Here is a 16,861-nt window from a genome sequence, read left to right as displayed (position 1 = left end):
AGAAGAAGGAGAAGCTTCATGCTGTCTGTCCGTCTAGTTCTCAGGACTGGTGTCTCAGCCTCTGCATGTTCTACATTGTGTTCCAGGCTTCTAATCTCCTCTCTCAAGGCCGTTCACCATCAGGTCACACTGGAAAACACATGTTATATTTCCCTAGGACACCTGGTTTAGTGCATGTGTGACTAAAATAGGCTGAGTAGTCTGTAGCAGTGTTGTAGAGTCCGAGTCCTGGACTGATTTTCAGGACTCGTGACTCAGACTTGGACTTTTAGACTCGAGCATTGACTGCATTTGGACTCGGAAGGTGCAGACGAGGACTCAGACTTGTTAATTGATAAATACAATTATACAGATAAATACAGTAATAGGCCCTAATCATTTGGCACAAGATATTGATGGCTAGTGCATTTGTTTGGCTATTGTGTCACAAAGTAAATAAACTCCCTTTGAAATGGTGACCGCTGTGTCATTTATGTTTAATGTAGACCTTTTTTATTTGTATGTCAACTCTTTGACTGCCAGAGTGGAGTGGACCCAACCTTGATGACTTGGACTCGGACTCGGACTAGGGTAATGGGGACTCAACTTGGACTCGACTAGTTAGTTCGGATATGGATAGGGCAAAATCTCATCTTTCCAATGGCAGTGTTAAATATGGATTTAGACATTTCCCCCGTGTGACTACACACAGACTCGGACTAGAGATTTAGTGACTCGACTACAACACTGGTCTGTAGTTTATATGGTCTGAAACTACTCAAATAATGTTTTCGATTCCTATGCTTCAATTCACCAAAGTGTGTAAATCAAAAGCAAATACAATGTGATTGAAAAACACATTCGATTGCCAGACATTGTTTGTCATAATATCGTCACCTTCTTAACCTGTTGGGGGACCCTGCTGTCCTAGTCATAAATCGATCAATACAGACCATATTAATTCATGGTGTGTTTCTTTTTCAAATGTAGCCAAGAGTAAAGACCCTAACCCTATCAAAACAGCAGTTAAAGTGTATATTTTCAGCACTACATTGTTTACCAATGATTTGAATAATTTTTCGAAAATATGAGTTTCTCTGAATAATGTGAATTCCCTGTGCATTGCATCGGGAAAAGGTGAGTAGTCACGCGGGGAAATGACTAAATCCATACTGCCATTGGAAAGATGAGATTTTGCCCTATCCATAGATGTATGACTTGGCCATAATAAGGTGATTTATAGGCCTGATATTCTATATTCTATATTCAAATGCATTATAATTCAAATAGCACGTGTCCGGATGGCAAAATGCAGTACCGTATCTACAAAAACACTGTAAATCGTCTCCCCTTTATTCATTTTTTTTTCTTTTTTTTCTTAATCTTTTTCCCCCTCCATTTTTCCTCGGATTTTCTCCCATCCCAATGTTAGTCGTATGCCAATTCCCAATCCCCTTCCTGGTCGCTGCGCACTTACCCCCCACAGTCAGATCATCTGGGAGAGTGGAGGCTATCACGTGCTTCCTCCGACACACGTCCAGCCAATCAACCGCTTCTTTTCACCTGGCAGCGCGGATCCTCCCTGAGAGGGCGTAGTGTGTGGAAGGATCACACTATCCCACTCAGGTCCTATCCGCGCTTAGCAGGCGCCCCGACCGAACTGTAGGAGTCACTGTTTACAACGACCCGGACCCACCCCGCCAGCTTCTCCCACCCTCTAATACAGCCAATTGTATTAGTGTGAACGGCCAGCCAAGCTGGTGACAACCCCGGAGCTGTGAGCTGGACTCAAACGGGCGAATCCAGCTCACAGCTCCGGGGTTGGTGACGAACGCAATCTCCGCTACGCCACCTAACCGCCCCCCTTTATTCATTTTCTTAGATTTTTTGTACACTTGATCTCAAGAAGGTGCTGAATGAGCTCAGTGAGCCTGGTGTTATTCACCGTCAAAGATGCAAAGACAAATTATTATTTATATTCTCCTTTGTTTCATCACAATTTACTCAAGCATACAGTAGTAACAGACACAATATTTCTGACACTGGGAATACATTCCCTGAGGTCCATAGATGTTCATAGATACCAAGAACATGCAAATTTACCTTGTAGAAGTGGTAAATCTTCCATTTACTTTGGCATGTACTTTTAGGCAGATTTTCTGAAAATATGGCTGCAGCTTAACAGGTTAAAGTCATTTCTCACATTATATTTTCTAGTTTCTAGAGAAAAACTGACTAAAGTGAACCATATATAGAATATATGATATTTATTTATTTCACGACTGGGTAGGAACAGCATGATCGTTTCAATTAAGGATGTAGGCAACTTTACCAGAGGTGGCCTGTTACGATGGGGTGGCGAGGGAAGGAGAGGAGAACCCAATATGCAGAATGGAAGGAGGCAGAGACGGCAGGATAACGTATAGTGAGAGCTTTACTTGGCAAAGGACAAAAGTACAATAAAGCATGAACATAAAAGGCGCAGCCGAGCTGGCACTGAGGGAAAACAAAACCTAACCAGAAAAACAGACTGAACACTCGAAAACAAAAGGGCAACAAAACGGAACACTAACAACACTTACTTAGACTGAACAACAATAGGGCAAGACGACGTTGACAGGAAACAGGGGTAACGGAGGTAATGACGCCACAAGGAAGGGAGGACAGACCAAACTTAAATACACAGACTGATTATAATGAACAACACCTGGCGAAGGCCAAAAACATAGAATCAGATAAACACCAACTAGACACAAAAAGCATAACCAAATACAACAACCAGACAGGAGGACGACATCACACAAGGGAAGGGAACGCCAACGACAACAAGCATAATGATATCACATTAATCATACTTAACAACACAGATATAATAATAGCCTGGCCCATCTGATGGTGCCCGCTAGAGGGCGGCAGGAGACCACTGTTCATCTTGTCCCCACTGCCCCAGACAGGGCTCAGTCTGGGACCGTGACAGTGGCCAGCATCATGAAGATATTATTAATAATAAATTATTAATAATAATCAATTTGATTTGTAACACACATTATATTTGTAACTTAAGTGCTACATGAAAGGGGATAAAGATAATAAAATACAAATGAATAAAACAACCAATGAAATGAAAGAAACATTCAGATCAAAGTCAGCTCTAGACAGCTAAAAAAGAAAACATCACATTTTTTAAAACACACAAAACAAAACATAATTTTCTGCAAAAAGTGACTTAAGCCATTATTTTAAGAATGTGACGATATGGAATTTCCCCTCCGAATAATTTCCTTCTTTACAATGTGCTTTTAAAATCAGCTTTCCATGTAATCATGTGGAAAACAATATGGAAAGCAAAGTAGAACAGGTTCCTCAATTTTCTCTCATTTCTCTTTTATGCTGTGTGACAAAGTTGAGCTTCACACATTAATCAAGGAACAAAAAGGAGATTTGCCTGCTTTAAATTGTTTTATACATGTAATCATTGTTAAATGTGGCTTTTTGACCAAATGTGGGATTATGTGATCAGTTGTGTCGGCCTGTGCATGATTCTATCTGTCCAACTACAGGGCCGATCTGGATGATAAGATAAGAAAAGATAAGATATTCGTTTATTGATCCCCTTGGGGAAATTCAGGCATCATAGCAGCATGGGGGAGGAGGGAGGGGAGGTACAGGTAGTAGAAGACATGATACAGGTGAGGTCATAGAATTATAGTAAAAAAAATATTAATAAAAATAGGCAGTGTAAACAATATAACAATAGAATTAACTCTGGACATGCGCATATGGGCAAGTAGGCAGTGTAAAAAGGTCAAGGTGCAAGATGAGAGTATGTATGCCCTCAAAGTTATATTTGCCCTACATTAAATATAGTTACAATATATATATATATCATCTAATAATCTAATATCTAATCTAATATAATCTAAAAATGCTAAATGCAAGAAATGCTAAATATATGCTCTGATGAAGTAAGAATACAGTATTCACATAAGGTGCAGTATGCATAAGGTATGTATGCTTCATCGGTACTCAGTGTGAATAGTACATAGCAGTACTCAGTGTGTATAGTACATAGTAGTACTCAGTGTGTATAGTACAGAGTAGTACTCAGTATGTATAGTACATAGTAGTACTCAGTGTATATAGTACATAGCAGTACTGCCTGGTTCCCAATCAAACAACTGGAATGTGTTACGGTTTCACCTCCACAACCCTCTGTACCAACGTCACACACCTCTGTGTCTGTCTCACCCTCCGTGTCTGTCTCACACACCCCCTACACTTCGGCATACGCTCTACGGGCGTGCAATCGGCACAGGTGATACAGTATAAAATCCTGCCGATGGATGGAGGCTCCGCACCTGTCTTCTAATCATCACGCTACACTACAAGATACCTGGATCTCCATTCATCAGCGTCAGATTTTCTTTAAGAATGGCCTGGCAAGTATCCTCCATATTACTTCCCGTAATAAGGTTTTTTGCGTCTATCTTGTGTGAATCCTCTTACCGTTGTATTTCCATGTATACAACCTTCCCGTTATTTTTGACGTTCTATGCTATCGTGTTTTTTCCCGTGTGCAATAGTTTTCCCTGTGAAGACTTATTCTGGTTTTATCTCTCTGTGTCATCCACAGTTGTAACCCCAGTGGCTCTCCACCGGCCACCGTCATCTGCCCGCCAGGCTAAAGATGCACACCGCACTTGTTTTTTCTCCTTTTCAATGTATTAAACAAGATGGCGCCGCTAAGACCGGCTGCCTCTCCGTGCGCTCCGTCGAGACTGTGCTTACTTTTGTTAATATTTATAATTTTAAGAGTTTTGTTTGTACCAACTGTATGTTCATTTAATGTGTATGACCGTCAGTCACTCATAGAGTCTATTTTCCACTGTTTCTTGGAGTGTAAAATAATTGAAGTACTTTTTGAGGTTGTAGAATCTGTGTTTGTCAAATGTGGGGAGAGTTGGAGTAAAACTGCTTTTATTTTTGGTGCTGGTTATAAAAGGACAAATGCAATGAAATGGGAGCTGTTACATTTTGTAGTGGGACAGGCAAAATTGTCAATTTACAAAAGTCGGAAAAATCAAATTGAATATGGTTCAGGTGGGGAGTTGTTGCCATTGTTTAAGGCTTTGGTACGAGCTCGAATTACAGTAGATTTTCGGTTTTATTTACTCATGACTGATTTTGAGTTTTTTTTGACGCGTTGGTGCTTCAATGAAGCTCTTTGTTTGGTTGTTGATAAGCAGCTCTGTTTTAACCCCTTGTTTCTGTGAGGATTTAAATCGTGTCTATGTATGAATATGTTTGATTGACAAATGAAAAAATTTCCTTTTATTTATTGGAAATAAAGGTTCTTAAAAATCAATCAAATCTCTCTCTCTCTCTGTCTCTCTCTCTCTGTCTGTCTGGACCACAGACTCATCTCTCTCTCTTTCTTTCTCTCTCTCTCTCTCTCTCTGGACCACAGACTCTCTCTGTCTGGATCATCACAGACTCTCTCTCTCTTTCTCTCTCTCTCTCTCTCTCTCTCTGGCCTTGCTCTGGTGGAGGGTGTGCCACTGTGTGTGTGCCATCATGTTAACGTTAGCCTCAGTTAAACCTTGCGACGCCTCGTTAGATGAAGCTGTGTTCTGAGGTGTCCTGTGTTCTGAGCTGTGTTCTGAGCTGTGTGCTGAGCTATGTTCTGCATGTGTTCTGTGTTCTGAGATGTGTTCTGAGCTGTGTTCTGTGTTCTGAGCTGTGTTCTGAGCTGTGCAGCGATAACACATGTATATTGACTGTAGAACGGGAGCTCTCTCTCGCTGTCTCTCTCTCTCTCTCTCTCTTGCTATATGTTGACTGTATCATGCCCAGCCTCGGGCAGCGCTATTATTTAAGAATATGTTGACTGTATGAAAAAAAATTTAAAAAGTTAAAAATTATATAATATATATATATATATATATTTTTTTTTTACCTTTAGGGGGGGGGGGGGGGGGCTCGCGTTTAAATCTCGCACAGGGCCTCGCATTTCTCCCAGGCGGCCCTGCCTATCGGATTAAACAACCTATACCGCTCCATTCTCCTCTCCCTGTGTTCTGCTTTTGGGCTCAGTTAAACGCTACCCTAACAACACCGAGCTCTATCAAGCCTGTGTTGGTCCTGTGTTGGATTATGTCGCTGTGGTTATAAAGTCTATAAGGGATGTGAACAGGTTCATAATAAATGGAAATGGCTGCATTTATATAGCAGCTTTTATGCAAGGCGCTTTACAATTTGTTCCTCACATTTTACCCATTCACTCACACATTCACACACCGATGGCGGAGGCGACCATGCAAGGTGCCGACCTGCTCATCGGGAGCAATTAGGAGTTAAGTGTCTTGCTCAAGGACACTTCGACACACTGCACGGGAAAAGCGGGAATCGAACCGGGAACCTCTGGATTACCAGACGACTGCTCTACCTCCTGAGCCACTGTCGCCCCGTCAGAGCATAATAGAACTTCGCATCCCCTTCATGGTGAGTTTGATAAGCTTCCATCGGGAAGGCGCTATAGTTCCTCTAGCCTATAGTTCCTATAGAGAGGTGTAGTGGTTACGTCATTGCTGTTTCCGGCCGGTCCACCATCTTGAAAACGCAACGTATTTTCCCATTGCCCATTTCTAAATAGTCTCGTTTAAAACAAACAAAGCATGAACATTTGCATGGTGTACCTTTCTGTGCATATTCATCCACAATCTATAGCTCAACATGAAAATATTCGCAATTAATCGTAAAAGAAAATCTGCGAATTTTATTTCAACCAAAAATGCTTAAAAATAATGTTAGTGATAGAAGGGAACTCGTTTTGTGCAAAATGGAAAGCTTTTCAATGTTCATGCGGCAGAATTGTTACAATAGCCGTCAGACTACACCTCCCTATAGCCTTCATCCCACATGGCATTGCTCTGATGAATTTATTTATTTAAATTTTAACCATGGTACTGGTTAGGTATCTGCAGCTCTGTCCATGTTGTTGTTGTTGTTGTTGTTGTTGTTGTTGTTGTTGTTGTTGTTGTTGTTGTTGTTGTTGTTGTTGTTGTTGTTGTTGTTTTTCTTTTGTCTGTGAATTGGGCTGTTTTGGGCCAATGTATTTTGTGCCTGTGTGGTGTTTGTACTGTGTTGTCTTGTTGACTGTAACCATGGTAACCAAATTTCCAGAAAAGTGGACAAATAAAATATCTATCTATCTATCTATCCGATTTTTGGGAGTCTTTGCCCCAATCCTTGCCACTGCAGGAGATATGGGAACCGTGTGAAGTACGTTGGACAGTATACAAGAGTAGATTGTGGAATAGATCTCTGGCTACATTCACACTGCAGGCAAGAGTGGCCCGAATCTGATTTTTTGATAATCTTTTAAATTCTGATTTGGTCCTAAATCAGATACAGGTCAGATTTGTTTTAATTAGCTGGCTTCTACTGCATTCAACTTAGAAATTAAACCATAAACTATGACGTCAGTGTCCCTCCATGTTTAAGTTCAAACAAAAAAAATCTGATCTGAGCAATAAATCTGAATTGAGCACTTTCATTCAGGCATGCATTGGCATGCATTGTGAACATAGCCTTTGAGTATGAGTGATAGTAGACTATGTAAGAAACTGTTTATGTGGGATATGCAGATGTGTGGGCCTTTGGGCAGCTGGACATATTCACATGTTATTTCAGAGAACAGGACTTGAAGAATTTTAAAAGTTAATATTGACTATGATTGAGGGGGCTGTTTTCCAGCAGTTTGAAGATAAATGGTCTGTTGAGATCTGGAGCCAAACTCAGAACATTATGGTTTGATAAAAAATGTGTTCAGTGCTGAGAATGATGAAATATGACGCAACCAAGAGGAACAGATCTCTGTGCCCAGATCAGCTCTGGAATACTGCCTTTACAATTAGGGCTGTTAGTTTATCGTGTTAATTAGATTAATTAATTACACAGCAAATTATCACGTTATGAAAATTATTATTATTATTATTATAATTTTTTTTTTTTTTTTTAGCTCATTCATTCCATAAGAACGTAGAATACACATTTACAGATTTTTTTTTTAATATGGTCCATTTGCATGTTCTTGGTATCTGATTCTAGGGACATCTATGGATCTCAGGGAATGTATTCCCAGTGTCAGAAATAATGTGTCTGTTACTAGGCTTGAGTAAATTGTAATGAACCAAATGAGAATATCTTTGACTGTGAATAACACCATGCAAAAATTTACCAGACCTGAAAAATCTAAGCAAATTAATAAATGGAAGATGATTAAACAGAAGGTTTTGTAGATACAGTAGTGAATTCTGCCATCCGGACACAATTTGAAATATGATTATAGAAATAGAATATCAGGCATAAAATGGTTATGCGATTAAAATGCGATTCATTAGATTAATTAATTACAAATCCTGTAATTAATTAGATAAAAAAAGATGGTCGCCTGACAGATATAGAATATAACCTGCCCAGGAGGAAAGGTATCTCTGTGCTCAGATCAGCTCTGGAATACTGCCTTTACATTTGGAAACTGGACGTTATGTTGGCACTAAAGAACATGACAGGTTTTGTCATTTATGTGGGCTAAATTAAATAGAAAATTAAATACATTTTGTTTCATACTGTGTCCTCTGTGTCATGTGCAGACAAAGGGTCTGTTTGGTAAGATAGAGTGAAGATTTCGATTATTTATTCATAAAAAAACTCAGAAATACTGAAAGGTGTATACGAGAAGGAAATACAATGAATGGAAGTGGACAGTGTTATGGGGGTGTCTAGAGGACCCAAGAGCAGAACACAGGCACAGGAGAATGAGGCGGTTTAGAAGGTTTAATGAAACCAGGGAAGGACAAGGGAGCAGGGGGCTGGTGATGAAGACCAGAGAGTGGGGGAGAGACAGACGGACACTGTGGGTAGGTGAGTTCCAGGGAAGTGCAGGCTGGTGAGGTCCGTGGGTGAGTGCAGGCCGGAGGGGTGAGGTCCTGCACATCAGAGAACAGGGGTTATGATGACGCAAGCTACAGAGCTCACAAAATCACACTATAAATATATATATATATATAATATAGAGGTCCAGAATCAAGAGCACACCTGTAGTCTCGCGAGAGGTGCAGAAATGGGATGTGACGTCAGAGGAGACGCTCCAAGCTGCGTTTGAGTGCACAGACTGGGGGGTGTTCCGCGACACAGATAACATTAATCGGCCCATGTCACCCCACTTCTTAGGGACCTGCACTGGCTCCCCATTGCTGCACGAATCCGCTTCAAGGCCCTCGACCTAGCATACCGTGCGGCAAAGGGAACTGCTCCCGCCTACCTCCGGTCAATGGTCTCTAACTACACACCCTCAAGACCCCTACGCTCTGCATCTTCTGGCCGCCTCAGACCTACTCCTATCCAAGCTCCGGGAGGGTCATCAAAGAGAAGTCGCCTATTCTCAGTCCTTGCCCCACAATGGTGGAATGAACTACCCACCCCAGTTAGGACAGCCGAAACACGTCCAATCTTTCGCCGTCGACTAAAGACGCACTTCTTCAACCATTATCTGAATTAAAAAAAAAAAAAAAAAAAAAAAAAACTAACCCTAACTAACCATACTGTCATGCACTTGTCCTAATAAACTAACCTACACTGTAGCACTCAACACTTTGATGAACATTGTTACTCAGCTGATAGAGTTGTGCTCTTCCTGATGGCTTGTCGTACAGAACTTGTAAGTCGCTTTGGATAAAAGCGTCAGCTAAATGACTAAATGTAAATGTAAATGTAAATTAATGTCTACACGGAGACAGTGCTGGACTTTGTTCGTACTTTGGTGGAAGAAACAATCCCCACTACCACAATTAAAGTTTACCCAAATCAAAAACCCTGGGTAGACAAATCCGTCCGTGAAGCTCTGAAAGCGCGCACCAAAGCATACAACGACGGCCTGGTGGCAGGCAACATGAATGACCACAAGGTGGCGCGATACAACGTAAGGAGGACAGTAATAGAGGCAAAACGGCGCTACAGGGATAAAATTGAACTCCAGTTTGAACAGGCCGACTCCAGAGCTATGTGGCAGGGGCTCAAAACGATGACGGACTACAAAGGCACCTCCCTCAAACTGAACAGTGACATCTCCTTAGCAAATGACCTCAATACCTTCTATGCGAGGTTTGATGCTGGTAATAACAACACCAGCCCACAAGCCACGGCAATGGGGGGGGGTCTGCTGCTGATGGAGACTCAGTGTTCAGGGTAACAGAGCATGAGGTGAGGCGGACCTTTAAAAAAGTGAATATCAGGAAGGCAGTAGGACCGGACGGCATCCCCGGCCGCGTCCTAAAAGTCTGTGCCGACCAACTGGCCCCGGTATTCACTGACATATTTAACCTGTCCTTAGAACAGGCTGTCATCCCCACCTGCCTGAAGAAGTCCACTATTATCCCTGTACCCAAGAAATCCAAGCCTGCTTGCCTCAACGACTACCGCCCTGTAGCTCTCACCTCCATAGCCATGAAGTGCTTTGAGAAGCTAGTAAAGGGCTACATCTGCTCCTCCCTCCCCATCAACATGGACCCCCTGCAATTTGCATACCGCCCCAACAGGTCCACGGAGGACGCCATAGCCCATGTGCTGCACACAGCAGCATCACACCTGGACAAGAGGAAGGGGAACTATGTGAGAATGCTATTCATCGACTACAGCTCTGCATTCAATACCATAGTCCCCTCCAAACTCATAGCCAAGCTCAGGGACCTGGGCTTGAACTATGACCTCTGCCAGTGGGTCTTGGACTTCCTGACGGGCAGACCCCAGGTGGTGAGAGCAGGCAACTGCACCTCCTCATCCATCACCCTCAACATAGGGGCCCCCCAGGGCTGTGTTCTGAGTCCCCTCCTCTACTCCCTGTACACACACGACTGTGTGGCTCAGCGGAGTAGCAACACAATCATCAAATTTGCTGACGACACAGTGGTGGTGGGCCTGATCTCTGCAAACGACGAGAGGGCCTACCTGGATGAGGTCAAGGTCCTGGCGGGATGGTACCAGGAAAACAGCCTCTCCCTGAACGTCAGCAAAACAAAGGAGATGATTGTGGACTTCAGAAGGTCGGGGGTCAAGGACTACAGCCCCCTCAGCATCGACGGGGTACCGGTTGAGAGAGTGAACAGCTATAAGTACCTCTGAGCCTACATATCCGAGGACTTGACATGGACCACACACATTGACAGTGTTGTGAAGAAGGCACAACAACGCCTCTACTTCCTCAGGTGCCTAAGGAAGTTCCAAGTCAGTCAGAAGATCCTTAAGAACTTCTACTCATGTACAATAGAGAGCATCCTGACTGGCAACATCACCTCCTGGTTTGGGAATAGCACTGCACAAGACCGAAGCAGACTACAAAGAGTAACGCGTTCAGCCGAACGCACAATTGGAGGGGGGCTCCCCACCCTCCAGAACATTTACAACAAGCGGTGCAGGGGCAAGGCTAAGAGAATCATTAAGGACTCCAGTCACCCGAACAACTGCCTCTTTGAACTGCTGCGGTCAGGCAAGCGATACCGGAGTCTCAAGGCGAGCACAGAAAGACTCAGAAGAAGCTTCTATCCCCAGGCCATCAGACTGCTCAACGAACAATGAACACTACACAACAACCATCAAACGCACATAGCACACACATCCACACGCACACACTCACTTTAAACAAACACACTGTAGCACCCACTCCCCACACTTTATAGCACACACTCACTTTAAACAAACACACTGTAGCACCCACTCCCCACACTTTATATTTATTGATAAAGGATTGCACTACAACTCGTACACCTTACTGTAAATTGTACCTCATCCCATTTCTGCTTTGCACTATATAGTATTGTATATTAGTACACTGCATAGTATTGTATATTATATGGTAACTCAGTTACGTCTATTCTGCATCGAACATTGTACATATGTCTATACTGAACACTGTGACCTCATTTTCTACTTCTAATTTACATGCTATACTATGTTATTGATACTTATCTTGTCTAGCATAGTCTCTGGAGCGTAACAGTAAGAAGCATTTTGTATAAAAGTATTCTGTACTTCTGTATGACAACTATTAAAGAAACTTGAGAAACAGAGAAGAGTCCTAATACCACAAGAGGTGAAAACAACACTCGGACCAGGAGTGGCAGGGGTGCAGGCCTCTTATCCTGGCTCTGTGATGACGTGAGGGTTATCAGGTGTGTAGGCCGGCCCAGGTAGGCAGAGTGATGGTGAGACGGGAACAGGAAGAGACCCATATAAGGCTGTGGAGACCTGCTGACAGACAGGGGAGAGAAAGGCCCTGGCTGTGGCCGTAACAGACAGTGCCGGTTAGCCTTTGGGAGAGGTGTTAGTTGGACAATGCCTAGGCTAACCGGCACTGTCCGCTTCCATTCATTGTGCTAAGCTAGCTTTCACAAAATGTTGGCGTGTTCCTTTAAGCTAACATTAATAGTTGACACTTTTATCTGGGGTTTTAGAAACCAGTTGGTTTGATGGTTCCTCATTCCGCTCTCATTTTAGGGTCAAAGTCAGTTAAGAAGTCACTGGTGTGTGACTTCACAGAGAGTCAAAATAGTACAACAAATAGTAGTGAGTAAGACAGCGTGACATGGGTACATAACTCATGTGCTTAAAGATGTTCAGGGCTTGAGTCAGTCTGAGTGGTGGAGGAAGGAACGGCCAAGAGGGCAGAGGAAGACCTGAGCATATCTGGTCTTAATAACTCTTTACTCACAGATTTGTAAGATAAGATAATTCGTTATTGTCTGTGCAGAACTGCGTTTTGTGTCGGAACACACAGCACTGTGTTATAAAAGTGAAAACATAAGACAACCATGTTACAAAGTAGACAGACATACAGACAAGACTTCAGAGAAACAATATCAACCCCATCCCTCCCAACCAACCAAGTTATTCATTTTGATGTGGCACAGTCCCATAAGTTCAAGGTTATTCCATATTGCACAGCCCTTTGTAAGTTGCAACCACATTTCCACCCTACTTGTCAAGTAGGCGCATTGAATGTGACACAAATTATTTTTTTTAATCTTTTCAGTTTCCACTTGGGGGATCTGAGGCGCCTATGTGAGGATAGCAGCTCGTATTTTGTGTGGAATACATGTGAGGGATCTTCTATGATCTTATGGGCCGTTCTCAACATATTTGTAGTGTATTGTAGTGTGTGCGCATGTGTCCGGCAGCACATCTTGCCAACTAAAAGACCAAGCTGGATGAAACCTTGCTTCATATCACCATTCCAGTGTTGTAGTACTCGAGTCTGAGTGATGGACTGATTTTCAGGACTCGTGACTCAACTTGGACTTGAGCACTGATGACTCTGACTTGGACTTGGACTCGAGCATTGACTGCATTCGGACTTGGAAGGTGCAGACGAGGACTCAGATTTGTTAATTGATAAATACAATTATTTATATATGTATTAAAAAAAAGTATAATAGGCCCTAATCATTTGGCATAAGATATTGATGGCTAGTGCATTTGTTTGGCTATTGTGTCACAACGTAAATAAACTCCCTTTTAAATGGTGACCGCTGTGTCATTTATGTTTAATGTAGACCTTTTTTTATTTGTACGTCAGCTCTTTGACTGCCAGAGTGGAGTGGACTCAACCTTGATGACTTGGACTCTGACTCAGACTAGGGTAATGGGGACTCGAGTCTGGCTCTTCTTTGGTGATTCGGACTTGGACTCGGACTCGAACACTGGGGACTCGGACTGAGGGGAGGAAACAGATGGTGGAGGTAAACGGTACCCTATCCCCCCCCCCTCACAGTGAGCTGTGGTGTTCCATGTCGTCAGCTTGTGACTGCAACTTGTTCTTGTTCGCAGACGACTCAGCCCTGCTGGTCTCTGACAAGAACAAGTTACAGGTTGAAAAAACCCTCAGCTCAGAACTCGGCAGAATCTGCACCTGGCTCGCTGATAACAAACTATCATTACACCTGGGTAAAACAGAGTCCATTCTCTTCGGATCAAATAACAAACTCAGCAAGACCGACGGCTTCTCAGTTACAGTGGGTGACAATATTGTCACAAGGAAAGATGAAATTACATACCTAGGTTCCATTCTAGAGGCAAGTCTTTCCTGTGACAAAATGGCATCCAAGGTAATAAAAAAAGTCAACCAACGAACTCGATTCTTGTACCAGATCTCCTCTCTGGTAAACAAGAATACCCTGAAGACTCTGGCAGGAGCACTCACTCAAGGGTACTACGACTATGCTTGCACCTCATGATACCAAAGCACCTCAAAGGCACTAAAAACAAAATTACAAACATCTCAAAACAAACTGGTCAGACTACTGCTTGACCTTACTCCTAGAACCCACCTCACCCCTGCCCACTTTGACATCCTAGGATGGCTTAGAGTAGACGACAGAGTACAGCAACTTGCAATGGGTCTGGTCTACAAGATACACTACACGAAGATACACTACACAAAGTAGAAATACCCAGATAAGTGAGTACTCTGGTAAAAGTAAAGGTCCTCCATTAAAATTCTACTTAAGTAAAAGTAGAGAAGTATTTGCTATTGAATATACTTTAGTGTTACGCGTGCAGGTAAGCAAATGTGAGTCCAATGGTGGAGGAAATAATGTGAGACAGAGAATGGGTTGCTCTTTCTTCGAGGTGTCTTTTGTTTTAATATAAGATCACTGAGCAAAACGGATACCAGGAAAGACGCCGAGCGTCAACTGAGAGAAAGGTAGTTTACAAAAGGATAAATATACAACGAGAAGGTCAGCACTTTCTCCATCTCCTTCCTCACGAACGACAGTCTGAAGCCTCAAGGACAGAGAGAAACAACGAGTGAATAAATAGTCAAATACCAAACATTCCAATGCATCAATCAGTGACAGGTAATTGACAGCTCGTAACAGCAACCAGTGGTGACAGATCAATGAGTGACACATCAGGAATAGGGCGTGACCACCAATGTGTGCAGATACCAACCACAGGTGAAATAACTCCAGAATGACAGTAGGGTTCCTAAGACAAGAACCCAGAACGTTACACTTTAGTATCTAAAGTAAAAGTACACATTCTACATGACTACTCTCAAACCATTGACCATAACCAACGGTTATGTTAAAGTGGTATGTGGTCCAGTTACGCTGCTCTGATTATGTTATATATTATATTATATATATATATATATTATTATCTCTGTGAGTAGTATATAATCTTCATACATTTTTGCCATGTTTTCTATGCAAAATCCTTTTTTCTTCAAAGTAACTAGTGACTCTAATGGGTTCAGATAAATGTAGTGGAGTAAAAAAGTACAACATTTCCTTTGAAATGTAGTGGGGTGAAAGTATAAAGTTCCCTAAAATGAAAATACCCACGTTTATGTTTATGTTTGTTTATGTTTATTTAGAATCCCCATTAGCTTTTGCACTTGACAAAAGCTATTCTTCCTGGGTTCCGGCAACGTAAAGTACAAGTAGCTCGAAATTGTACTTAAGTAGAGTAAAAATATTGACTTACTTTCCACCACTGATTATACTGTTTGTCAGAATATCATTCAAAACCAAAAGTAATTGCGGCATTGCAGAGATGTCCCAGTCCACAAAGCACAGACCCAAAAACAAAGAAAAACAAAAAAACATCCCAGTTTTGGCACGGATCCCTGTGAAAGTTGCACCACGCCCCATCCCAATGTGTTTTTCAATGGAAATTAAAACAATGAAGCACAAATTGACCCTTTTTTATGAGTTTTATGTCTCATCCTTGTCTTTTTCCCAGCCTAAATTAATCTAGAAATAACTCTATCCCTCTCCAAAAAGCACCGCTCGGGTTTTTCAATAGGTAGTGATTGGAAGGATCACAAGTCTTGGTAGGATATTCATCTTTACTGAATCTACATGTGAACTGATATTTAGATAAGGAATTCAATTCCATCTAAGATAAGATAAGATATTCCTTTATTGATCCCCTTTGGGGAAATTCGGGCGTCATCGCAATATGGGGGGGGGGGGGGGGGGGGGGGTAGTAGAAGACATAAATATAGGCAATAAAACTATAGTAAGGATACAAATAAGCAGTGTAAACAATATGAATATAAGAACATGTAGTGATCAAAGGTGCAGATCTGTGTGCCAGTTATAAAGTATACAGTATACATAAGGTACACTAACTGGCGTGATAAGTCATACGTTATATGTTGTAGTACATGCAGTTTAGGTGGTTAAGAGTCAGACACAATATTAATATCTGCTATGATTTCCTTTTTGAAGGGGCTTTAATTAATTTCTTCTAAAAACGAATTTATTTAGCGCTCTTATCCAAAAATAAATTATGTCTTCTTTCCATTGATTGATTGATTGAAAACTTTAATTAACAGATTGCAGAATTGGTACAGTACAGTACGGCTCAATACACACAATTGTTAAGGGGATGCAGACCAGAGAAAGACTTTCGTCTTGTTTACATCAGGGTCCCCCATTTTCAATTCATAATGAATTGTAAGTAAGGATGCAACTTGCTCCGTGCAATCCATTCTTTGTGGATCTAGCCCCCAGTGTCTCAATTCAATCTGAAGGGAATCAAGTTTATCTGCTATTAGGCTACGTTCACACTGCAGGCCTTAGTGCTCAATTCTGATTTATTGCTCAGATATGTTCTTTTGTTTGTTTGGCTGTTCACATTATTATTATTTTTAAATGTGGCCAATATCAGATTCCAGTGTGAACTGGTCACGCTCCTGAACTGACCCGCATGAGCAAATGAACAATAAAGAAGATGGCCGTAAATTATTGTGACAAATCTGTGTCAATCTAGAGTGTTGTAAAAGTCACATGAAAGTCACATGACTGTTCAGACTGAG

This window comes from Notolepis coatsorum, assembly GCF_963971535.1.
Source record: "Notolepis coatsorum genome assembly, chromosome: 2".
Taxonomy (NCBI): Eukaryota; Metazoa; Chordata; class Actinopteri; order Aulopiformes; family Paralepididae; genus Notolepis; species Notolepis coatsorum.
The sequence above is the reverse complement of the archived record's forward strand: the minus strand, read 5'-3'. Positions refer to the sequence as shown.